This window comes from Mesoplodon densirostris, chromosome 7, assembly GCF_025265405.1.
Source record: "Mesoplodon densirostris isolate mMesDen1 chromosome 7, mMesDen1 primary haplotype, whole genome shotgun sequence".
In the NCBI taxonomy this organism is placed as follows: Eukaryota; Metazoa; Chordata; class Mammalia; order Artiodactyla; family Ziphiidae; genus Mesoplodon; species Mesoplodon densirostris.
In genome coordinates, this window is record NC_082667.1 from 17,849,957 (window position 1) to 17,875,806 (window position 25,850).

The following is a 25,850-nucleotide window of genomic DNA, read 5'->3' on the forward strand; positions in this document are numbered from 1 at the left end:
TTTGCTCCGGTGGTCCCACACTGGGTTACAAGTGACTAAGCTCTGGGGAAACCCTTTCCCCAGATAATTAGTGTTTCTTCAGCTACACTGAATTAGCCTTCCTATTTTATTGTGCCCCTGGGTTACAGGAGCTTGAAAGTTATAAAACAACAAATTATTGCTGAAGGCCTGCAGTGTGTTATTCTGAAGCCCCTGCCACTATATGAATGGGGCTAAAGTCATCAGCGAAGTTTAGTCTGTGTCTTCATGTTTGGGGGATATTTAATGTTTTTATTTTTCAAAGATAAAAATAGACATATTTCTTTCCAATCATAGAGATTATAAAGATAAATGTTTGCATATCAAACAATATAGAAAATCATAGTGAAGAAAGCAAATATAATCCTAAATTCCAAGCCCAGAGATAATTATTGGTAGCAGTTTGCTGTGAGTGGTCCAGACCTCTTACTCCCTTTTTCTCTTTCATTTTACATAAATGGAATCATATTCTAAATGCAATTTAACAGTTGCTGAGTATATCTTTTACACCCATAAATATAGATCTATATCATTATTTTTATGACTAAACAGCATCATGTTGCATTTGTATACCAGATTTTATTTATCCAATCCCCTGTTGATGAATACTCAGTTGTTTCCAAATTGTTCCTATTAGCAATAACACCGCAGTAGATGACCTTATACACTTTTGCATATATATCAGCTTATCTCCTCAGGATACATTTCTAAAAAGTGGAATTGCTAAGCACATCTGAAGGCTTTGGTTCATATGGCTAAATTGCTTCTCAAACACAATTTGCATGTTGACTAATCATACCTGAAAGCTGGCCAAAACGTCTGTTACAAGAAACCCATTTAGGAGATGGGCTTCCAGGTCCTAAAAATAAGCAAACCAGCATGGGCTTCCGGCAACGAACTCTAAAATCAACCTTAGAGAATCTATAGCTGGTAATTATCCAGGATAGTGGAATCTAGGAACAAACAAAACAAAGCGTGAGAAGCCTTGGAGGACTGAGGACTATCTTGGGTGGTGAGCCTAAGAGGTGGGTGGCTGGCTTGAGACATAGGGAAGCCAGAGACTGGAGAAAATCTTTGGAGTTCAGCTCCCCACACCCCACCCCCGACCTCTGCCTTAAGACAAATCAATGTCTAATTCTTCCAGTGCTAGGCTACTAGTGCTAGTGTCTGTCCTGTTGGGGTGAAGAATTGGTGGGAATAGGTGTGGACTGACTGACTTTGGGAATTTGCTTGTCCACTCCCCCAGCCCTGGGGGCTACTGTATAGCAAGAGAGGATATGCTTTCTCCCTGTGTTGCTTCTCCCTGTAGGGGAGGAAAAACTTTTACCTTTCTTGGTTCTTTGGCTGGTCTAATAGTCAAATTAAGGTAGGATAGATTAACAGGGGAAAAATTAATTACATACATATGGGCTCCCATAAGAATATGAGATCCATAGGCAGCCAGACAACTGAGGGTTATATGCCATTCTGAGCTAAGGAAAAGGGGTTAGGGGTCTGAGACTGCAAAGGAGAGGAAGACAATTCACAGGAAGTTGGAAAGGGCAAAGGTTTGGTAAACAAATGTTTGCTGTTCCATGCAGAGACAATGGGACACAGAGACTCTGATCCTCAGGCGCTGCAGAGCTGCCCACCTTACAACACCTCGCCCATGTTCTTTGTAGTCATTTCTGGTGATGGTTCTCTTCCCGGACAAGGCCCTCTATCTGAATTCCTTTAGGCAATTAAAGGAAAGGTAAATATCTCTTGCGGAGTCTTTTGGGCTTTCATCGACTTCAGCTTAAAGTAATCCACATGTTAAAGTGGCACATTTTGGGGTGAGGGGAGGGGAGAACTTGTTTTAAACTCCTTCATCCCTAACTAAGGATTTAAAGGTGAAAGTTTGGCTAGAGTTCTCTGGTGAGGTGGCAGCAATCAAGAGTGGTGCTTCTAGTACTGGGGTTCTCTACCCTGTGACTCATAATCTCCCCATCCTTAATCTGTGTAGTGACAAAGATAGGGCCTGGCTTTTGGACCTTTCTCAATATGCATAGCCAGATGAGCTGGCTGATACAGCTAGGAGAACACAAGATCACCAGCCAAAATAATCAGACACCAGAGTACAACAACTTCCCCAAATGAGAGATGACACAAAACTGGTTAACATTTACCATCTGAAGCAAAATTATTCGAACAGATGGAAAGAAGATTTAACATAAGTATGATAAATATACTTAAGGATATAAGGGAAGATATTAGTAATCTTCCAAAATGGAACCAAGTGAAAATATTAGATTTGAAAAAATATAAAAGTTGCAAAAACCGTAAGCTATCACTAGCTTTTACAACAGAACCCGAGTAAAGAGATTAATGAGTGTGGAGAGGAGGAAAACCAGGGTAGGGAAACCAGGCACCACACAACCACTAATTCTTTTGTTGCCTCCTTCCAGGAGGTATACACACCAACCAGAGGTATTTTTCTTTTTTTTTTTTAACATCTTTATTTGAGTATAATTGCTTTACAATGCTGTGTTAGTTTCTGCTTTATAACAAAGTGAATCAGCTATACATATACATATATCCCCATATCCCTTCCCTCTTGTGTCTCCCTCCCTCCCACCCTCCATAACCCACCCCTCTAGGTGGTCACAAAGCACCGCGCTGATCTCCCTGTGCTATGCGGCTGGTTCCACTTAGCTATCTATTTTACATTTGGTAGAGTATATATGTCCATGCCACTCTCTAACTTCATCCCAGCTTACCCTTCCCCCTCCCTGTGTCCTCAAGTCCATTCTCTAGTAGATCTGCGTCTTTATTCCCATCCTGCCCCTAGGTTCTTCATAACCATTTTTTTTTCTTTTAGATTCCATATATATGTGTTAGCATACAGTATTTGTTTTTCTCTTTCTGACTTACTTCACTCTGTATGAAAGACTCTAGGTCCATCCACCTCACTACAAATAACTCAATTTCGTTTCTTTTTATGGCTGAGTAATATTCCATTGTATATATGTGCCACATCTTCTTTATCCATTCATCTGTTGATGGACACTTAGGTTGCTTCCATGTCCTGGTTATTGTAAATAGAGCTACAATGAACATTGTGGTACATGACTCTTTTTGAATTATGGTTTCCTCAGGGTATATGCCCAGTAATGGGATTGCTGGGTCGTATGGTAGTTCTATTTTTGCTTTTTTAAGGAACCTCCATACTGTTCTCCATAGTGGCTGTATCAATTTACATTCCCACCAACAGTGCAAGAGGGTTCCTTTTTCTCCATACCCTCTCCAGCATTTATTGTTTGTAGATTTTTTGATGATGGCCATTCTGACTGGTGTGAGGTGATACCTCAAAGTAGTTTTGATTTGCATTTCTCTAATGATTAGTGATGTTAAGCATCCTTTCATGTGTTTGTTGGCAATCCGTATATCTTCTTTGGAGAAATGTCTGTTTAGGTCTTCTTCCCATTTTTGGATTGGGTTGTTTGTTTTTTTGATATTGAGCTGTGTGAGTATAGTATTTCAGCATCTAGCACAGAGCAGAACATAATATTTCCTCAATAAATATTTGTAACATGTTGACAAAAGACACTGAGCGTGAGTATCTCACATTGCCATTGAGAATTCCTGGCTGACCTGGGGCTCTGAATGACCACTCTCTCCCTCTACTCTCATGGAGACACTGTTATGCCTGTGAAATCTTGGGATATTTGCTTCCCTTGGTTATGCTGCCTGAATTTCCTGAAACTTAAAGAAAAGTACTCACTTCACACTTTTTCTTGGAGAAGAAACATCTGGACGAATCTCCATGAGATTCATTCCTTCTCCAGTTTTTGCACACAGTACATTCTGAATTTTCTGATTCAACAAATTTTCTGATTCGTCTACCTTTCTGATAGATCCCAATGGAGGTGCTGTTTTCTCACTTCAGCCAGCTCCATCTCTAGTTAGTGCTGGGGTCTGCTCTACTGGTTCCACTCCCTAGGAGTCCATGGGCCACATATGTGTCTCCAGCTGTCACATTACTTCCAGCTTGGGGTGTCTTTATTTGAATGCTGCTTACAGTTCTCACAGAGAAGAAGGAAACAGTTCTTTTCCCTGGAGAATACCAATTTCCCCCTTTCTCTTTCTGAATATCTTGAACTCGTTAAAATTTTTGGTCCTGAAATCTGCCTCTTATTAGGAGTGTGAATTTGAGAAATATATTGTAAATCTCTTTAAGCTTAAGTTTTCTTCTCTTCAAAAGGAAGTAGTAATTTCATGAATTAAGAGCGATATTGAACCTAGAAAACTCTTAATACATCTAGCAAATGATGGTGATATTATGATGATCATGATGACGATGATGATGATGATATTTTTGGCTTCTTACTAAACATTTTTTATCATGGAAAATTTCAAATAACTCTATACTATACAGAGAGAATACAATGAAGCCCCACATACCCATCACTCACATAGCTAGTCTCACTCTACACATACCCTCAGATGATGTGTTTACTGGAGACAGAATTGTTCTCAGTCTCCTTTAGAAACCTTTTATCCTAGAGTTAACCTGAAAGAACCTTTTGCTATTGTTCTCCACCAACATTTGGATTTGAGATTTCCTTTCTTTTCTTTTTTTTTTTTTTTAAGATTTTTTTGTTGTGGACCATTTTTAAAGTCTTTATTGAATTTGTTACAATATTGCTTCTGTTTATGTTTTGGTTTTTTGGCCATGAGGCATGTGGGATCTTAGGTGCCCAACCAGTGATAGAACCCATACCCCCTACATTGGAAAGAGAAGTCTTAACAACTGGACCCCCAGGGAAGCCCCTGGATTTGAGATTTCTGCGTCTCATTTATTTTACTCTTGCACTTGAGATGGAAATACAATAAAAACATTACTCATTGAGATAAATGAGGAAAGAGGTTAGACTCTAATTCAGTTAGATCTTGTCAGCCATTTAAAGACAGTTGTAGTTTTATGATTTTTAAAGTCTTAGAGTAACAAATTAAACTAAATATTGGGAAGCTGAAGTCTTTTGGGATCTATTTTGAAGACTATTAGAGAGATATTTAAAGGACTATCTTAATAGTTTGTAAGTATGTGCTTATAAAAATCTTCTTTTTCTTAAATGAGGAGGTTAAGTATGTTCCTTGGAATTTATGTTTTAAGGAAATATGGCTATATGAAATATTCAGAAGAACAGAGACAATGGTAGGTCAAGATAAAATTGCCTTTTATTCACTGAACAGTTATCCAAACAGTTATAATAATTTCTATTATCTATTGAGTATCTACCATATGTCAGGGCTTAACATAGTCTTATTTCATTTAAATTCTCACAACCATTCTCTCTCTTTTTTTTAAATTAATTTATTTTATATATATTTTGACTACATTGGGTCTTCGTTGCTGCGTGTGAGCTTTCTCTAGTTACAGTGAGTGGGGGCTACTGTTCGTTGCGGTGCGTGGGCTCTAGATCGCAGGCTCAATAGTTGTGGCGCATGGGCTTAGTTGCTCTGTGGCATGTGGGATCTTCCCAGACCAGGGATCGAACCCGTGTCCCCTGTATTGGCAGGTGGATTCTTTTTATTTATTTTTTATTTTTTATTTTTTATTAGTTTCTGCTTTATAACAAAGTGAATCAGTCATACATATACATCTGTTCCCACATCCCTTCCCTCATGCATCTCCCTCCCTCCCACCCTCCCTATCCCACCCCTCCAGGCGGTCACAAAGCACCGAGCTGATCTCCCTGTGCTCTGCGGCTGCTTCCCACTATCTATCTACTCTCACAACCATTCTCTTGTGGCATTATCCTTTTCAAAAAATTTTTGAATTAGTTAATTAATTAATTAATTTTTTTTGCGGTACACGGGCCTCTCACTGTTGTGGCCTCTCCCATTGCGGAGCACAGCCTCCGGATGCACAGGCTCAGTGGCCATGGCTCACGGGCCCAGCTGCTCCACGGCATGTGGGGTCTTCCCGGACTGGGGCACGAACCCGTGTCCCCTGCATCGGCAGGTGGACTCTCAACCACTGTGCCACCAGGGAAGCCCGCATTATCCTTTTTTTAAACTCATAGAGGTTAAAATATTTGCCCAAGTTCATATAGCTAAGAGGAAGAACTGGAGTTTGAAACAGTTCTAACTAACTTCAAAGCCCATGTCCCTTCCTCTATGCCTTGCTTCAACCCAATAGCAGAGGCAAACTCACATGTGGCTGACTATCATCAAATGGGGTGAGAGCTTTGGGAAACATAAGTATGAAGTATTTGGGGACCCTAGGGGAACTCAGAGCAGGGTACCACTAACTGACCTCAGGAATGTTTGTTAAGGCTCCCCAGAGGGAAGGCTGATGTGCCTTGAAGGATGATTAGAAAAAAAAAAAACTAAAAGTGTCTATTCAGTGAAAAGTGGTCAAGTGTTCTTGTGGGGCCAGAGGTGCTTTTGTAAAAAGTATACAGAGTAGAGTAGATAGGACAGAAGCCTGGGCCCTGGGACCTAACAATCAGGGTTCAAATTCCAACTCTGTCACATACAAGCTTGTCAAGTGCTTTAAATGCTATAAACTTGTTTCCTCAGATGTAAAAGGAGAGCAACAATAGTTCATACCTCATAGGTATTAGAAGGAATAAATTAAAGGAGATGATGCATATAAAGCATTTCGCACACTGCCTGGTCCCAAGTCTTGACATTCTCCCCTTCCCTCACCCGGTTTCTTCCCCAGCTGCCAGGAATCAGAGCAGTGGGTCCCAAAGTGTGGTCTGTAAACCAGCAGCCTCAGCAGAACCTGGGAACCTGTTAGAAATGCAGTCTCCTCTCTACCCTACATCTACTGAATCAGAATATCTGGGGATAGGGACAAAAGCGGCCTGAAATTTAATGAGCCCTCAGATAATTCTCAGGTATGCAAAAACTTGAGAAGCATTGTTTGTGTTCTTTCGAGGCTTAGTTAACACATCACTACACAGAGGACGGTCACTGGCTGTCTGCAAGGTCCTCTTTTTCATTAGCCCACTGTAAAGACATTCTCCGAACAGAAAGTGTCATCCAGCGCTGTAAACCACAGGACTAGAGCCTGCCCAATACCCACAGGGGAAGTAGCTAAACTACCCCGCAGGGTAAAAATCGGTCAAACTGAGCCGCATGCGCAGGCGCAGTGCTCCGCAGGGCGGGCTGGGGGCGGTGCTTCTAGGGCCTTGGCGGGAAACGGGAAGCGGAAGCTAAACGTCATCTGCTCAGAGGCAGCGCCACAGCGTGGGGAGAGCAGGAGCAGGTAAAGGACGCTCTTGTGTGGGGAAAGGGGAATTACCCCTATGGTATCTAATTATTTTCCTCGTAGCCTTTCTGACTGGGTGTAAACTCCTTTCCATGAACATAAACACTGCCGCTAGTGAGGCTTCCATAGATGTCAGTATAGTGTCAGAAGTGACAAACGTTCAGTTTGAGTTCCGAGAACTCTCTCGTCTCACTGGAGATGAGAAATTTCAGGAGGTAGTGATGAAAGTGACAAAGTATATACATTCCCTGCCTGGGAAGAATGATGGGTTAGTGCCCATATTCATTGATACCAACAGTGGCGTCTTCCCTTCAGTGGATCTTCACTCTTGGAACCAGAGCTCTGCTGAAGCAGTGGATCCAAGGAAGAAAGAAAGAAATTCAGTTGCTACAAGACTATGTTGAAGCCGTAGAGGAATAAAAGAGCGCCTGCTTCAGCAGTCTGAGCCCAGCAAGCTGAGTTTTGTGGGAAAGTTGTGGATGGCAAATTCTGAGTCAAGATGCATTTAATGTGTTTTTTGCTTGGGAACCCTGGCTCTGGGTGTAAGCTGTGGTCTGACAGCTGACCACATGGAGCTAGCTGAAGCCTTTATGGTGACCTATTACTAGATGTACCATCAGTTTAGGAGTGGGGTGAGTCCAGAAATTTTGTACTTCAGCGTTAACCCCAAAGTTAGCCATAAGGATATGGGGATCTGGCCTGAAGACAATTTCAGTCTGCTTTGACTAGAGACAGTGGAGAGTCTGTTCTGTCTGTAGTGTTCACTGGGGACAAGGAATACCAGGATCAGGGGTGGGAGATTCTGCAGTATTTGAACAGATATATCAACATCCAATCGGGTATCTATTCTTTTTTTTTTTTTGGCTACGTTGGGTCTTTGTCGCTGCGTGCGGGCTTTCTCCAGTTGCCGCGAGCGGGGGCTACTCTTTGTTGCGGTGTGTGGGCTTCTCATTGCGGTGGCTTCTCTTTTTGCAGAGCACGGGCTCTAGGCGTGTGGGCTTCAGTAGTTGTGCCTCGCAGGCTCAGTAGTTGTGGCTTGCGGGCTGTAGAGCGCAGGCTCAGTAGTTGTGGCTCACGGGCTTAATTGCTCTGCGGCATGTGGGATCTTCCCAGACCAGGACTCGAACCCGGATCCCCTGCACTAGCAGGTGGATTCTTAACCACTCCGCCACCAGGGAAGTCCTCAGGTGTCTGTTCTTCAATCAATAATGTTCAGAATCAAATCCCAAGAGACAAGATGAAAAGTTTCTTTCTATGATAACAGAACAAAACAAAACAAAACTCTACCAACAACACAGAATCCTGCCAAACAGCCTGATTTGTGTTATCTATTAGCTCCTTTTGGGGGAAACTGCACCGCAGTTGGGAGAAGAGAGAGGCTTATTATTGGTGACATAGTTGATGGATGCTGGCAATGGAGGCTAATGGGGAAGGCAGAGACAGACTAAATATGCCCTGTGGAAGGACAGGGCTCCTGTTGAGCTTGGTCAACTTGTGATTTAAAAAGATATTAAGGAAAAAATAATTGGTTGCAATTCCAGTGACACTTGCCGGTGTCATTCTCACTATTAATTGAGTTACCATACTGTGCCCAATAAAGTTTTAACAGAGCGAAGCATGGCAAATTTGTAGACCCAGCAGGTTGCTTATTGGGGCTGCACAGTCTGGCTTCTGCTATGAACATGGAATGATGGGCTATCAACTTTACATTTACCCTCCAGCTGGGCTCTCTCAGCTGTTTGGAAGAACCAAATATAGGCAATAAGTAAAAGGAACAACCTAGGAACCCATGCAGTTAATAGTGAGAGAGAGGTTTAATAATGGCTATTTGGTAAGAGAGGTACCGTCTCAGAACAGCAGAGCAGCATTGTAGGACAGTGAATAAGAGCTCAGATTCTGGAGTTGGTGAGACCTGATTTGATAGTTTGAATTATTGTTCTGAAAATATTCCTCCTTCATACAGCACTGTAGAGTTCTAGACTTCCCTTCTACACTGATGTTGGGTGTAGTCATGTGATCTGCTTTGGGATGTTAGCAGGGGTGATGGGAGCAGAGGCTTGAAATATGTGAGGCTTGTGTGGTTGGCCTGCCCCCTTGTGCTTTGGTGATCCGTCACAGGAAGGACGTAGTTCTGGTAGCCACTCTCCTTTCAGCCTGGGATCCAGAGTAAGATAATGGAGTCGACCTAACAATCTGCAGCTGAGGGTAACTTATCAGCTGAATCATAGTTGACCTGCGCATTCCTGAGCCTGAACATAAATGCTGTTGTAAGTCACTGAGCATGGGAGTGGTTTGTTCTGTGGCTGGCCTAGACACTTGGGTACAAATACTCCCTCTGCTGCCTTCTAGTAGTACAGTTCTGGCAACATACCACTCTCTTTAAGCCTTAATTGTGTTATCTACAGTGTGGGCAGTGTTATAACTATCACACGGGTAGCATTAAATGAACTAATACATATAAGTGTGCTTCATTATATCATGTACTTAATGAACATTAGGTATAGTTTAGAGCTATAAGTATAATAATCATGGCTACAATTTATTGAGCACTTACTATGCTATGCCTGAATCTAATTCAGATAATTTGCCTCTTTAATTTTTTGATTGATATTCTTTGCAACACCAAGAGATAATTATCAATATTATGTTATCGCTGAAACATATTAATATTATTATTAATTCCCATTTTACAAATGAATGTTCAGAGAGGTTAAGTAACTTGCACAAAGTTGCGTATATAGGAAATGGCAGAGTTGGGTTCTTTTCCTAGTCTGCTTTACCCTGTGGGTTATATTCTTTGCACCGTGCTAAAATTTTTCATCCAAGTTTATGACTACAACTAATGTCAGTATAGTGTGCCATGATTAATGAGGCACTTTGACATGATCACATACAGTCCCTCCAATAGCAAAGGTGGACATACAGTGTTGTGGCCCCCAAGAGATTTTTTCTTTTTTCCGGCTGCCAGGAAATCACCTTGGAATCAACACACGCAGATCCCCTCATTCAGTAGGATGGGTGTGATCACTTTAATATCACGTAGGGAGCATCCTTTTAGAAGGATTAATGTGTTTAAAGCCACAGAGGCTAGTTCTGCTTAGAATGGTGGGGTGTGTGTTTCTCAAATCCCTGGGTAGCCACTCTTACAAGGGTAGACAAGCAGCCCCATATTCTGAAGGCAGAGGCTGTAATCAGACCTTGTTAGTTTTGAGGGCATCAAAAGAAAAGCAGCCCGTTCCCCTGGTCAGGAAAGAAGGTGGATAGGTGGTTTTGGATCTGAGAGGCAGAGGATAAACAAACAAGAGTGATCCAGTACTCCTGGGGCCAGATAGTTCCCTGGAAAGTGGCCATATACAGGAACTACAAGTGTTGGTCATTAGATCTATAACTGGCAGAAGTCCAACTTTGGGGCTTTGTTGGTTGATCCTAACTTTAAAGGGACTGAGACGCACTTCTTTCAAAGAATGACTGCAGGCTGTGCTGGAATCTGGAGCAGTGAAATATCACAGCAGTAGATGCACACAACTTTGGTAAAGAACCAGCTCCAGCAAAGAAACTAGAGCAGGCCTGTTGACTAATCAGACTCGATTTTCTATATCCCTGGGTAAGAAAAAACCTTTTTATGGGTCTCTAAAGCCCTTGAATTTCTTGAATAATTCATGAGAATGAGGAGCTTCAAGAGGGAGATACTGGCTTTATTGCTAATAAAGCTAATAGAAGTGATGTGACTGTATTTGTATCTCACATATGTGTAGCTCTTTGTATCTGTTATATATAGTCAGGAAGACCAAAGCTTGGAGACATGCTCAGAGATTTACAGTTAAGAAGTGATGGCACCAGAACTCAGATTCTGGTCTTTTTTTTTTTTTTTTTTGCGGTACGTGGGCCTCTCACCTTTGCGGCCTCTCCCGTTGCGGAGCACAGGCTCAGCAGCCATGGCTCACGGGGCCTCATGGGCCCAGCCGCTCCGCGGCATGTGGGATCCTCCCGGACCGGGGCACAAACCCGTGTCCCCTGCATTGGCAGGCGGACTCCCAACCACTGCGCCACCAGGGAAGCCCAGATTCTGGTCTTTTAATTGTACTCCCTGCCCCTCCTGCCTGGTTCCCTCAATCTGCCCAGGTGGAAGAGCTCTGTACTTAGAGTTGTTGCCCTGCCCACATAAGACTCACATAAGGCGATGTACAAGTTTAACAAGATTGATGCATTGAGGAGACGTGAGAAGTTTATCAGAACAACTTCAAACTGAACATTGGATACCTCTGTTTATAATAGGTTTTGTTTTTCACGTTATAGGGTTTTTTTCCACTGGTTGCTTTACCTCACTTGGTCCTCATATTCACACTATTTCCGTACCCTCCTCCCTGCCGCCCACTTATCTGTCCCTTCTTTTACCTCTCCATTTCTCTCAAGAAGAAAAAACAAATTCCTCTTATCTCATGGTTTTCTTCTTTGCTCTCCTGGCTCTTGCTTATACCCATGTCCCCAAGGCTTCACCTTCTATCCCAAAGACTTATCATTTTGCCAGCAAAGTCATTTCTCTTTCTAAGAGAAATACTGTTACCAGCTTTTTTTTTAACATCTTTATTGGAGTATAATTGCTTTACAATGCTGTGCTAGTTTCTGCTTTGTAACAAAGTGAATCAGCTATACGTATACATATATCCCCATATCTCCTCCCTCTTGCAGCTCCCTCCCACCCTCCCTATCCCAGCCCTCTAGGTGGTCACAAAGCACCAAGCTGATCTCCCTGTGCTATGCAGCTGCTTCCCACTAGCTATCTATTTTACATTTGGTAGTGTATATATGTCAATGCTACTCTCTCACTTCATCCCAGCTTACCCTTCCCCCTCCCCGTGTCCTCAAGTCCATTCTCTACGTCTGCGTCTTTATTCCTGTCCTGCCCCTAGGTTCTTTAGAACCTTTTTTTTTTTTTTTTTTTTAGATTCCATACATATATGTTAGCATACGGTATTTGTTTTTCTCTTTCTGACTTACTTCACTCTGTATGACAGAGTCTAGGTCCATCCACCTCACTACAAATAACTCAATTTTGTTTCTTTTTATGGCTGAGTAATATTCCATTGTATATATGTGCCACATCTTCTTTATCCATTCATCTGTCGATGGACACTTAGGTTGCTTCCATGTCCTGGCTATTGTAAATAGAGCTGCAGTGAACATTGTGGTACATGACTCTTTTTGAATTATGGTTTTCTCAGGGTATATGCCCAGTAATGGGATTGCCGGGTCGTATGGTAGTTCTATTTTTAGTTTTTTAAGAAACCTCTGTACTCTTCTCCATAGTGGCTGTATGTTACCATCTTTTAAGATAGTTTATTCATACATCAAGTGGTACATGCATTTCCCTTATTGAGGAATTACTATGTGTCAAGGGCTGTTCTAGGTGCTAGGAACACACCAGTGAATGAAACAAAGTTTATGCTTTTATGGAGAGAAATAAACGAGAGCACTTTGGTATGTAATATGGTGAAAATATAAGGAAAAAATACAGCAAAGGGAAAAATAAAGCATGGTAAGGGAGTAAGGAGTCTTGGGAGAGAGTAGTTATTTCATATAAAATGTTTATACATATATACATATACACATATATGTATGTATGTATATGTGTATATATAAACTGACATATCAGAAGGAAGTGAGGAAATGAGCCATACTGATACTTTAGAGAACAGCGTTCCTGGAAGAGGAAACATCAAGTGCAAAGGCCTTGAAGTAGAAGTCTGCTTAGCTGTTTCAAGGAAGAGCAGAGACCAATATGGCTGTATTAAAGCAAATGAATAGGAGCGGGGTGGAGTGTGACTGCTATAATTCATATTATTAAGAACCTTAAGGGTCATTGGAAGGAATTATTGTCTTATTTGTATCTCTAGTATGTGTACTATTTGTTATGTACAGCTGGGGACACCAAAGCTGTGAATGAAATAGGAAGCCATTGGAAGGTTTGGAACAGAGGAGTGAGCTGAACTGACTTATATTTCTAAAGGATCTCTCTGGTTACTGTCTTGAGAATAGACGCTAAAGAGCCAAGGGCAGAATAGGGGAGGTAAGGTGGGACACAGGATAATCCATGCGAGAATTGAAGGTACCTTGGTCCAGGAATGTTTGGTGGTGAGAGGGGTAAGAAGTAGGTGGAGTCTCTATATAGTTTGAATGTAATGCTGGAAGAATTTGATGATTGGTTACCTGTGGTAACCTAAGACAGAAGTGATAAGGACGTCTGAAGCTTTTTGCATGAGCACTTTGAAGGATGGGGTTACCATTCGTCAAATAGGGAAGACTATGGAAGGAACATGCTTGGTGGACGATGATCAGTTGCTTAGTTTTGGGCTTATGCAGCCTGGAGACATAAGCATGTAGATGTCAGTCAGGGAGTGGAACATTCTAGGCTCAAGTTCATTGGGGAGATCGGAGCTGGAGATATAAATTTTGGAAGCATCTGAAACTGATGGCTTTGAAAACCATGAAATTAGGTGACATCACCCAAGGAATGGTGATCATCTTCAGAGAAGAGATGTGAGGCTCGGAGCACTGCAACTTGGAATGGAAAGGAGATGAGAAGACAGCAAAGGAATGGCCTCTTTTCTCCCCTAATTTCCTACTTTAAAAATAGTCATTCATAAATACGAAAATGAACATATTATTCAGTCTATAAATGATTCTTGGTGCATATATTGTTAGTAGAACTTTTATAATAACTGGAGGCATGTAGTAGACACTTAATAACTATTAGTTGAATGAAGAGCAAATAAAAGAATGACTGAATTACTTCATCATCCTTCCCACATTGTCTGAGGCCTACAGAGGCCTTTTTAAACATATGATTTTGGGGTGCTTATTGCCCCTTTGTGTGTGCACTGGAGTGTACCCCAGACTACTAGAGGAGAGTATTGTCCCTGAATGGTGCAATTCCTTATCCCTGGCCTCTGTGGACATGGGGTGATCTGTTCAGGCAGAGCTCTTTGTGCATCAAGAGCCTATTTAGAACTAGTAATATCACCACTTTGGGCAAATGCCAAGACAAATCACTCAGACCATAAGTAGAGAAGGAGTTTTTTTGCAGGGGATGTTCAGGGAATTGAGCTCTTTTGCTGAGAGCCCTGCAGCCTTCCCAAGACAGGGCAGATGGGCAGCTGCCTTACCTCATAGATTTCAATTTAGAAGCAAAAGGAACATACAGTAGGATTCTTATTATACAGAGTTTTAAATATCACTGAACAGTCTCCCTCCTGCTCTCTGTCTGGCCCTGTTCTGACTTTGTTTGGAAAATAAGATGTTCATTTCTCTGTGGGTACTGGAAGCACAAAAGCCAGGGAGCTTCTGCCTCCAGTCCCTGGTCAATCAGTAGATGGGAGCCCTTCTCTTTTTCGGCCCACATTTCTAACCAGCATGTCTGTTCCCTCTGAAGGGAGGGCCTGGTAGCATCTATGAGCCCCTATGGAGATACTAGAAGACTGTTTATTTCATATTTCACAAAGCCTACATGACTCCTTCCTGATATTTCTACCTGGGGGTGAATCTAACTGTTCTCCTATGATACAGAGTCAAGTCCATTTATTTGTAAGGCCTCTTCAGAGAAACCTTCGAGTTACGAAGAAAAAAAAAGTCCTCTTGGACTAGCTTAAGTGAAAGGGTAGTTTGAGGTAAAGATCCTGTGATAGCTCATGGAAATCCAGGGAAGGCTGAGCAAACAAAGCTCAACAATAGCAGAAACTGAAGTAGCTCCAGGGGACAGCTACTCTCTGTATCCATCATTCCCTCAGCCTCCTGCTTGCCTCTTTCTCTCCTGAAGTCTTCTCATTTTTCACTTCTTTCCCAATCACATTTCCCTGAGTACCATTCTCTCAATAGTTGGTATGTATGTGTCCCCATAATGACCATCCCAAAGCAAATGTTACATGACCTTTAAGTACAAACGCTACTCCTCCATGAACGTTTCCAGTTAGTGAAATCCTCCCTGGGTGACTATAGCCAGTGTCAAGGTTCTAAAAAAAATTGTTGGCATTGGAAGTCACAGAAATGTAGCACAAATCTGGAATTAGTGGTAAAATCATGTGTAATTTGTGTCAGAGACTGACTAGTTGTTCATGAAACCATTTTCCGTTTCCCCCAGAGCATAGCTAGACTACATCCCCAGCCTTCCATGCAGGTAAGTGGGGCCGTAGGACTGAGTTCTGGCCAGTGGACTGTGGGCAGATTCTAGGCAAATCTAGGCTTGGCCCACCTCCTGTGAGTGATTCTCCATTCTTTGTCCCCAGTTTACAGCTGAACTGAGAGGATTCCAAGGACTTAGAGGACTGTGGAGCCCAAGATGGAAGGAGCTTGAGTCACTGAATGACCCATTTCCCTGTGGTTAACTCGTACTGGACTGTGGTATGAGAACTTGCCTGTTTCTATGTTAAGTTACTTACATTTTGGAGTCGTTACAGCATTAAACCTCCTCTGACTGATATTTAAGTGTTACAGGGGTGGTTATCAAAACCAAAATATTTCCCTCCTGACTGGTCTCCATAATAGACACACATGAAAATGTCATCTGTGCAAAAATAGGCCCAGGCAGACAAGATTATATTTAATGGGCCTTTTATTGCCTACAACAACCCCCTTTCATCCCTGATAGGTAAGGTTTCTGAGAGCAGTTGATGGGGGAAGGTTGCTAAAAGCAGTTCCCTTGGGCACAAGGGAATGTTTTATGATTATAGCAAAGGGTTAGTGGGTACCTGTACGAGTGTGTGTGGGAGTGTGTGTGTGTGTGTATGTGTGGTAAGCACTGAAATAAGCCTCTCCAACCATTATAAAACCTTCAACTCACCAACCTTTTCCTCCTTTCTTTCCCCTCCTTCCTTTTCCTCCCTCCTTCCCTCCCTCCCTCCTTCCTAGATGCTTAATCTATGCTAGGCAATAGAATCTACTGGCTTAGAGTCTAGATGTTTCAAGCAACAGGAGCCCTTCCTGTTCTTACCAGTAATTATAATTCATTGGAGTCATGAGATAAATAAGGTACTTTTTTGGCAGATAGAATTTTAGGAGATCTTATTGGTACCATTTCCTAATCCAAGCTTGACTCAGAGAATAAGGCTTTCACAAGATTACATAAGCTTTAAAATTACAATAACTCCTCACACTCTCATCACAACACCATACCCATTCACATCCATATGTCAAGATGTGGGTGTCGGGAACATTATTTCTATCTCGTGAGAATAGCATCATCTCCGTTTTTGATATCCGGATAGGCTAGGATCAAACTCCCACAGCATTTCCACTCCCTCCATCCCCCTCACTATGTCATAATGAGTCTCAATTATTTATATTATGGAGAGATAAATTAATTTTTTAAAGGAATACTGAGTACTGTATACTTACACTGTATAGATATTTAGAAAGTAAAAATTTGGAGCAGAGTAGTGACATGGTCTGATGTCTTCATTTTACAAATGAGGGAGGACACTCTCAGATAAAATGAAGAGAGGTCACACAGTGAACAAGTTGCTTTTCTGGGTCTAGAACTCCGATCCTTGGGACAAAATAGTAGTGGATGTACATTGTCCCTTTATGTCCTTTTCCTTATTTGTAAAACAAAGACATCAGACCATGTCATTTCATTTCCCTGCTCAAAATCTTTTTCTTTTCCAATAGGTGTAAAGTACTGATACATACACAGACCCTGACTGCCTGCATGGAGCAGGGATCCCCTCTGCCAAATAGCAACATCCGTTCTGAACTCCTGCTTGATCAAGAAAGAAACTTCTCTTCTGTTATGTTTCTGAGATTTCAGGGTTGTTATTATACCCTGTTACAAGGGTGTTACCTTTAATAATAAAGGTGGGCAGTCTGGACTTCTTCTGACTGACCATAGTGATTGATTGAAGGAGTGGCCACACGTTTTAAGCATGACCCATCAGAGCGTTCCAGGAAACTTGCTATGTGACACAACAGAGATATAGTATTTTAATTTTGGGGGGAAATCATAAGTTATAAAGGTAATATAAGCTGGAATTGCTGTGGCTATTCTTATTCCTTGTGAAAATAATGAAGCCTACTCAGAGAAAAGCAGAGATGAGTGATGGTAAAAATGGGCTGTGACACCATTTGAACACCTGGAATTATTTATGTCTAGATTCCTAGGTGTTGCAGCTATGTGAGTTAATTAATTTCTTTCTGTTTAAGTTAGTTTGAGTTGAGTTTCTGTCACTTATAGCTGCAAGAGTCCTGGCTAATATAACCAGAAGCTAAAGTGAGAGTTGTATGTAATTGCAGTGCTTTATGAAGTCTTAGAGTTCTTTGACTTTTTACCCTCACATAATTTTTATTTAATTAGCTACAATGTGAAAGAGTGAGTAACTGCTCATGGGCGAACCTGATTTGGTAACCTCTGGGTAGATTTCATGAATCCCTTTCGATTTCTAAATCCTTGAAGGGCCTGCCTCAATAGTAACTGGATTTAGTGTCTTGATAGTTTGAGAGAACAAAACATTTCTGTATTTCCTTAAAATGATCTGAGCCATGTTACCACCCTTGCAATTTTCCTCTGAGCTTGCCTTCTCGTCTTGTCAAGCCCTTGAAGCAGCAATAAATTAAACTAAGCATCAACAAACATATTTCCCTTCAACTCTAGTTGCCGGAATTCATTTCTCTTTGGTCTGTTGACAAGTAGCAGGCATGATTCCAGCATGGAATACACTGTAGAGTTATTGATTTTTCTGTGTTAATAGTAATAGAAACTTATTAAACTGTCACCCTCTACTGGGACCTCTACCTTACAAAGATTACTTTCCCTTAAGAAGCACTCCTAGGCTTCTTGTGAATATCCACGCTCATTAAAGTCTAAATCCCTTAGCTTGTTGGAAGTTTAAAATTCTCCACAAGCTGACCTTCACCTTACCTTCCAACCTTATTCCTGTCTCTGTCCTTTAGTCAGATTGCATTGCTTGTGTTTCCAGAACATACTTCTTACATTCCCATTACTTTGCTTTTATTCGTGATGTTTCTTTTCCTGCAGTGCCCCTTCTCTGGTCTTCCTCCTTTTGTCCATAATTACTCATCTTTCCGGGTCAAGCTGGAATGCCGCATTCTCCATGAGGCCTTTCTTGATAACCTCAACTGGAATGAACCCCTCCCTGCTTGGAACTTGGCAGCACATTGTGTGTGCTCCTCTTTTTTCAGTCACCACATTCACCACAGCGCTCGCACAACCCTAACCTCCGCAACCCCACGGTCAACCATCCCAATCTAATTCCCCCCAGTACAATGACAGCTGTCACCACTCCCCTCCCAGTAGCAACGCTGTGCAGTTCCAGAGGCAGAATTCAACTTTAAGCTGTCTGAATCCCAAACTGGAGGTTTTAATTGCTGGGCTTTACTACTTTTTCCCATGGTACATAAATTGGTATTGATGAATATGTCTTATTTTCAAGATTGCATTATAACCTTCCAAAAAGTAAGGTCTTCATTTAACCTTGTGAATGCTTAGTGGAGGACCAGGCGAATGGTAGATGCTTAATAAATATTTGGATGGATGAATGGTGAAATGGAGATGTCCATTTCAGCAATGGTATTTTTTGCAGGAACTGAAAAATTTTTTTTCATTGGCTTTAGAATCCTGGGAGCAGTAGAAGAGTCTCTTTTCTAATTATATGTGATGTGGATATAATTAAATAATCTTCAACTGCAGGTTGGAGAAGAAAACTCAGAAGTACGGTGGGTATAAGAGGAAAAATAGTGTGAGAATAGTATTTGAAACCTAATCCATAGCCCGTATATGTAGTTAACTAAATTATTATGTGTTAATTTGAATTAATATATTAGAAGAGTGCATGGTGATATTAAATGATGTCCTATATATTATATATATCTTGGTATCCTGGTTCAGGATAAATATCCCTTTCACTTTTTTCCCAAAGCTGCTGACTCCAAAGATCATTAATTCTCAAACTAATTTTCTGACATGACATCTATGTTGGATGATCCTCATGTGAACAGTTTCTAGTGGGCAGACCGTAATTCCACCCTTCTCCCGCACAGCAAAATATGTCAGAAAGCTAACAATAAGATTTATACTGGGCTTCCCTGGTGGCGCAGTGGTTGAGAGTCCGCCTGCCGATGCAGGGGACACAGGTTCGTGCCCCGGTCTGGGAAGATCCCACATGCCGCGGAGCGGCTGGGCCCGTGAGCCACGGCCGCTGAGCCTGCACGTCCAGGGCCTGTGCTCCGCAACGGGAGAGGCCACAACAGTGAGAGGCCCGCGTACCACAAAAAAAAAAAGATTTATACTATTTTAATTGTTATAATGATGTTCACATTCATGAAAAAAGCAATTGGTGATTTTGGTATTTTAATTATTATTGATAACAAATGGATTGTGACTGTATCTTCACAAGAATGGGGACATACTGCATTTCAAAACTTATGCTATCAGCATTTTAAAGCCCAAGCATGGCACTTCCCTGGGAGTCCAGTGGTTGAGACTTTGCCTTCCAATGCAGGGGGTGTGGGTTCGGTCCCTGGTCAGGGAGGTAAGATCCCACATGCCTTGCGACCAAAAACCAAAACATGAAACAGAAGCAATATTGTAAAAAATTCAATAAAGACTTTAAAAATGGTCCACATCAAAAAAAAAAAAAAAAAAAAAAAGCCCAAGCAAGCAGTATCTACTTTTTTCCAGGAAGATGCCTGGCAGAGGTCATGGTTGTCCTGGGAAGTTTGGTGCATTTCCATTGATTGAGACTCAGTCTTAGAGCAAGATTTTGAAAAGTCTTTTCCTTCAGAGGTAGGAAACTGATGAAGGGAGGGCATTGTGCAAGCTAAAGAACTAATGGCAAATGAAATGTCGCATTGGATCAGATCAGTACATCATCTAGCCCAGAATTTTGCCCTAATTTGGATATCAAGGCACAGCTAGTAATTTTAGAATAGTTGCTTCTCATTACGGATAACACGAAAATGATTATAAACATTTTAAGGGCAAGGGCTGGGCTTTATTATAATTTTGGAGTTTCACATTACTACCTAGTACAGCTATGTACAATGGGAGCTAACACTTCTTAAAATCCTACAATGAGATAAGCCTGTATTGGGCTATGGTTTCATGTAATTCTCTCACAGCCCAAAGAGGCAAATGCTCTTTATCCACACTTTGAAGATGAAGAAGTTGAGGGTCCATAACAATTCCCCAAATTCCCACATCTAGGAAGTACATTGGATGAGAATGAGAGCTGTGTGGGAAGGATAGAGAGGAAGGAATCCAGCCTCTCTGGAAGTGCTAGGATACCCCAGGCATCTGTTTGAAGGTGTTTCTGGTGTGAAGAATAGGTTTTAAAGTCAGACAGACCTGGATTAGAATCACTCACTACCTATGTGTCCTTTATGAGAACATAAGTCAAATACTTATTACAGTGCTTGACACACACTAAACAATTAATAAATGCTAGCAATAGTAATAATTGTAATTATTATTGCTAACAAGATGAGATATTCGGTTGGATTGGTTCTAAAGTCTGCACACTTTTGTATTATGCTATGTATCGTACTATGACTCCCACATATTTGTTAAATGATATTTAAATATTTGTTAAATTAGGATTCCCCCTAATTTCTTTTTAACAGTTTCTTTTAATCACTTATCATGGCTGTATTCTCTGCATATTTATCTACAACTATAACCCTGGTGGTAGTAGAGCCTCAGGTGAGCCCTAGGCTCAGAGTTTGATTTCCCTCATTGCAGATGGTCTCTATTTAGTTTTGTGATGAGTGAATTTTATTGATTCCTGTGAAGTCTCCATTTTAGAAACTGGATCCCTGGCTGTCAGTCAGGAGCTTGAAAGCGGTCTCCTTGCTCACCTTTCTGCCTCTGTAAATGCAGTGACTTGCCAGTCACCATTAAGACATAATGAGTTTGGAGAATCTATTAACATACTTTGTCGCTGATTCATACTTGTCAGTTTGCTTTTTTGTTCTCTGTCAGGAAGTTAAAAAATTTGTGGTTATTTATCTGGTATGGTAGTAAAACTTTGGTCCTCTCCCATATAGTCTCATGGGCTTTTATAAGTCAAACACCTATTAGATTTATAGGCTATAAAGACCCCTACATTGATTCTTCCCTAAAGCAAAGCTAAGTTGATATTGGCTAGTCTAGACCTAGATTTGGTAGTTAGGAGAATAATATTCTTGGGTTATAGTCTATATTTGAGCCTATCCAAAACATTTCTTGAACTTAAAGAGGATGGATGACTTTAAGATCCTGTGTTTAATTCTCGATTATTGTTGATTGGAATATTTGCTTGGGAGAGAGAGTAAGCAAGAGACAATATGGTGTAATGACAAAGAGGAAGGATTTTGGAGCGAGACTGACCTAAGGTCTGATCCAGGGTCTGCCACTTAGGAGCTGGGCCACCTTAGGAAAGTACCTTAACCCATGGAAACTTAAGTTTTCTCATCTGTAAATGGAAATAAAAATAGTAGTTATCTCATCTGGTTAGCATGAAGATTCAATGAGAAATTCCTTGTAACGGGCTTACATTATGCCTGGCAGAAGATAGGTTCTCAGTAATTAGAAGCTACTGTTATTACTGTGGATCAAAAGAGACCATTATGTACCAATTACAGTTCAGTACCAGTAACCCCTTTAAAATGAACAGTCATATCTACAAGGGTAGAAGCCAGGCCTTCAAGCAAGTGTTAGGTTAGTTTTGTTATAACCTAGCTTCTCTCCCCATGTGAGCTTTTCACCTTGGGAGTGTTTCCATAGGTAGTGTGACCAACTGTCCTGGTTTGCCTAGGACTGAGGGGTTTCCTGAGATATGGGACTTTCAGTAAACCAGGGGAAAGTTTGAGCTTGTCACTCTATCCCAGGTTCTGTTCCTCAACTTTGCTGGATCTTGGTCTTAGTCATGTTGCTCTTTCTGTATCTTGGTTTTCTTCTCCAACTTTACAACTTCCCTACAGACTTATATAGAAAAGGCAGGACAACTGCTTAATTTTTTCCTTTTATTTACCAGTTTTTAACAGAATGAGTTGGTTCTCTACCATTCTTTGAAAGTTACCCATGAACTTTTTTTTGTGTAAAATTATGACCTCATGCATTTAAATGTATATGATGTGTCTAAAATAATTGCAGTTATTATCTTTGTTAATACTCAAATGGTCCCAACTTTGGACAATGGAAGCTTATTCAAATTTGGTTCTTTAATCTTTTCAACATGATCCATGACAAAATCCATGTTTCCATGCCATGGAAATCCTTGTTTTCAATGACAAGATGGGAATTTTATGCCCTAGATCTAGATTCAGCCATTTCTCCAAGAATACGTGTTTCCTTTTAGTGGGAAAGTTTTGTGGGGCCACTGTGTGGATACTAGGAGTGCTCATTACTACCAGTTGGGCTGTTGCTTCTGGACATTTATAGAAGCTTAGGGAGTGCATATTTTAGAAAAAGTATTTCATAGTCTTATATTGATTCTTTCAATTCAAATTTAGGATTACAGCGTTTTTGCTTAATCTCATCAATTTTACATCTGTGTGTTTTCATCCAATGTGCAAATCCTTGTGCTCAATATCACCCATACAATAAGTTGTTTACTTTGTCCTGCACTGCACAGAAATCAGTCTCAGAATAACAGTACCAAAACTACTATCAATGATAGAATGAATCAAAATAATTTTAAAAATTATTTTTGTATATTTCCACTTGAAATGCACAGCGAAGTTACTATAATTTAAAGTCACTTGTAATTATTATTCTTTGATGGTTATACCACTAATTGTGTATAGTTAGGCTAATTTATTTAATTAAATTTTAGGACTTGCTCTTAGTTTAATTTTATTTTATAATTATGTAAAATTTTTACACTATTCCAAAGTATAATCTGTAATACAAGGTGTTTTCCAAGAATTCTAGCTTCAAATCCTGTCTCTTGCAGTCTATTCCTTCTCAACTCTATAAGTAATCTTTTAAAAAAATATGTTGACTTAAAAATTTTTTAACTTAAAAAATTTTTAACATAAGCATATATATAAGTACATAAATAAGCACATACACGTATAAAGTGATTCATTATATGTTTAATTTTTTTACTCAATCTGTTTTGTCTCTTTTTTGGGGTAAGTTTTTTCATTAATTTTGGGAGGTTTGTATTTTTGTTCTGACGGTAACCTTTTACTCAAATACATTTCTGTAATACTCTTAGTCTCCTCTTTCCTTGGTCTGTTTCTTATTTGTTCCTAACTATAAGCAGTATTGATATCAGGTGGTAACCTTTTCTTTCCACTCCCCCTTTACATCAAGCATCTGATTTGAAGTAGTGTTCTTTTATTCTCACTTAATATCCATAAGACAATCAGTGGGTTTAATCTACTTTGTAAGCACTCTTTCCATTCTATGCTAGTTTTTGATAATTGTACTATGTCTACATTGTAAGAGCATATAACCATTATACTGGCTTCTTTATAAGTATCGTTTAATCTTAGTTTTACAGGCAACTACATATTTATGCTCACCTTTAGGCCTTGGGTCCATTTATTTCTATCAATAGTTATTTTGATATCTGAATCTTGGTCCATAAGAGGTTCCTCAAGAAAGGATTAAAGGAACAGCATTCCCTTAATTATTGCATGTTCATGTAATTCTGTCTACCTTTATACTTAAATTGTTTTACTGAACATAAAAATCAATTTTTGACCCAGTATTTTACCTTGAGAGTCTTAAATATGCCAGTCTTGTCATCTAGCAACCTGTTGTGCTATTGAGAAGTTTTATGCCTTCCTGAATCTCATTCCTCTATAAGTGACACATTTCTTTCTGGAAACTTGTAGGATCATCTCTTTATGACTGACGTTTTGAAATTTCACACTAATGTGCCACGATGTAGGCCTTTTGTCATTTACTGTGTTGGGCACTCAGTGTGCTCTTTCAATGTGGAAACTCAAGTCTTCTTTGCAAGGGAGTGTGTGTGTGTGTGTGTGTGTGTGTGTGTGTTGGGGAGATTGACTAATCCAAATGCTGACATTTAGCCAATCTTCCTGTTTTCAGACTTGCAGCTCTTTGCTAACATCATTTGTATCTGTGACTCTCAGCTCTGACTGAGCCTCTCTGGGGTTCAGTGAAAAATCAGCCTTTTTTTTTTTTTTTTTTTTTTTTTCAGTACGCTGGCCTCTCACTGTTGTGGACTCTCCCATTGCGGAGCACAGGTTCCGGACGCGCAGGCTCAGCGGCCGTGGCACACGGGCCCAGTCGCTCCGCGGCATGTGGGATCCTCCCAGACCGGGGCACAAACCCGTGTCCCCTGCATCGGCAGGCGGACTCTCAACCACTGCGCCACCAGGGAAGCCCGAAAAATCAGCCCTTTTAACCTCCACGTTTCCTTCTGCATGCACTTAAGCAATGACCTCTTCCCCTCCTTACTTCCCTGTCTCTTACTCTTTCTATATTCCAGGAATTTATTGCACTATTATGTTTAGTGCTATCTCTCTTATTCTCTTTGTCATTATGAATTTATGTTTTTTGATTCCTTTACTATAATTTTGAGAGTCCTGAGAGAGACAGTAATTAAAGATATGTTGCCAGTCCTCCATCTTTAGCTGCAAGTACTAGGGTTCTTTGGATTTATTTTGAAAGCCACGAGGGAGTCAAAACTCTTGAATGATGTTTATAGGCAAAAAAGCTTTTAACTTATATTAACTAAAATCTGGAAGAAAAAAGAGAACAGAATACAACTTCTAATCATTTGTTTAAAGAGAGAAAAATGGACATATGCGTTAGATTTCAGAAAGAGAGTGAGTAAGGGGGCAGGAGAAATTGTAAGTGTGATTGTGTAAAATGACACTCATAATGCTGTGACTGCCTCCCAGGGAAATGAACTCTTGAGCAGTGAGTTTCAAGCCTGTGTCTGAAAGCCAAGCTGTTTCTTAATTTGGACTTAGTGTGTTGGTTGTTTATGTCTGGCATATAGCAGTTGATGGTTCCATTATAGAATATTGATTGCACTTAATGAGCTTGAATAAATAGGCTCTGGCTCCATGGGACAATGAATAAAGTGTAATCCAGTTCAGTCTTGTTCTATTGTGTCCCTGCTAATTTTCCACTCTCATAGCTGAGATCTGTTGGGAAGTAGATTTCTTAAAAACGTAGTAGATACATTTATCTGGCTTTCTTCTTTGCCTTTTTTTTTTCTTGCCGTAAATCTGTGTCAAGGCTTGGGACTGGGGAAGGAGTAGGGAGGAGGGAAATGGAGTAGTAATAGAAGCCTGTTTTCCTTGAATGAGAATTTTCATGTTTGGCATTTTGGCAATTTTTAGGAACTCCACATTGGAGATCATAGGCTTTCTAGTAGGTACAACTAGGAATTCTTACAGCATGAGAGTACATTTATTTTGGAGGTAGGTTGTAGAGAGTTGGAGTGCATGTTCATATGTAAGAATGATTTAAGGTTGGTAAGACCTGGAATAAGTGTTTCCTTTGTCCCTGCATGATAGCGAAGACAAACTAGAGGGTTTTTGCTTATTGTTTTCAAATTGTTGTTGGTCTAGACTAAGAGTGGGATGTGCCTTTTAGAGATGATTAGTGCTTTTGATG

The 25,850-nt window shown here is 40.6% G+C and overlaps 1 pseudogene; it reads left to right on the forward strand.

Moving 5' to 3' along the window:
- The window catches only part of LOC132494133 (endoplasmic reticulum mannosyl-oligosaccharide 1,2-alpha-mannosidase-like), a 61,599-nt pseudogene extending 53,092 nt beyond the window's left edge, over positions 1 to 8,507 (forward strand).
- Positions 8,508 to 25,850: the final 17,343 nt, after the last annotated feature.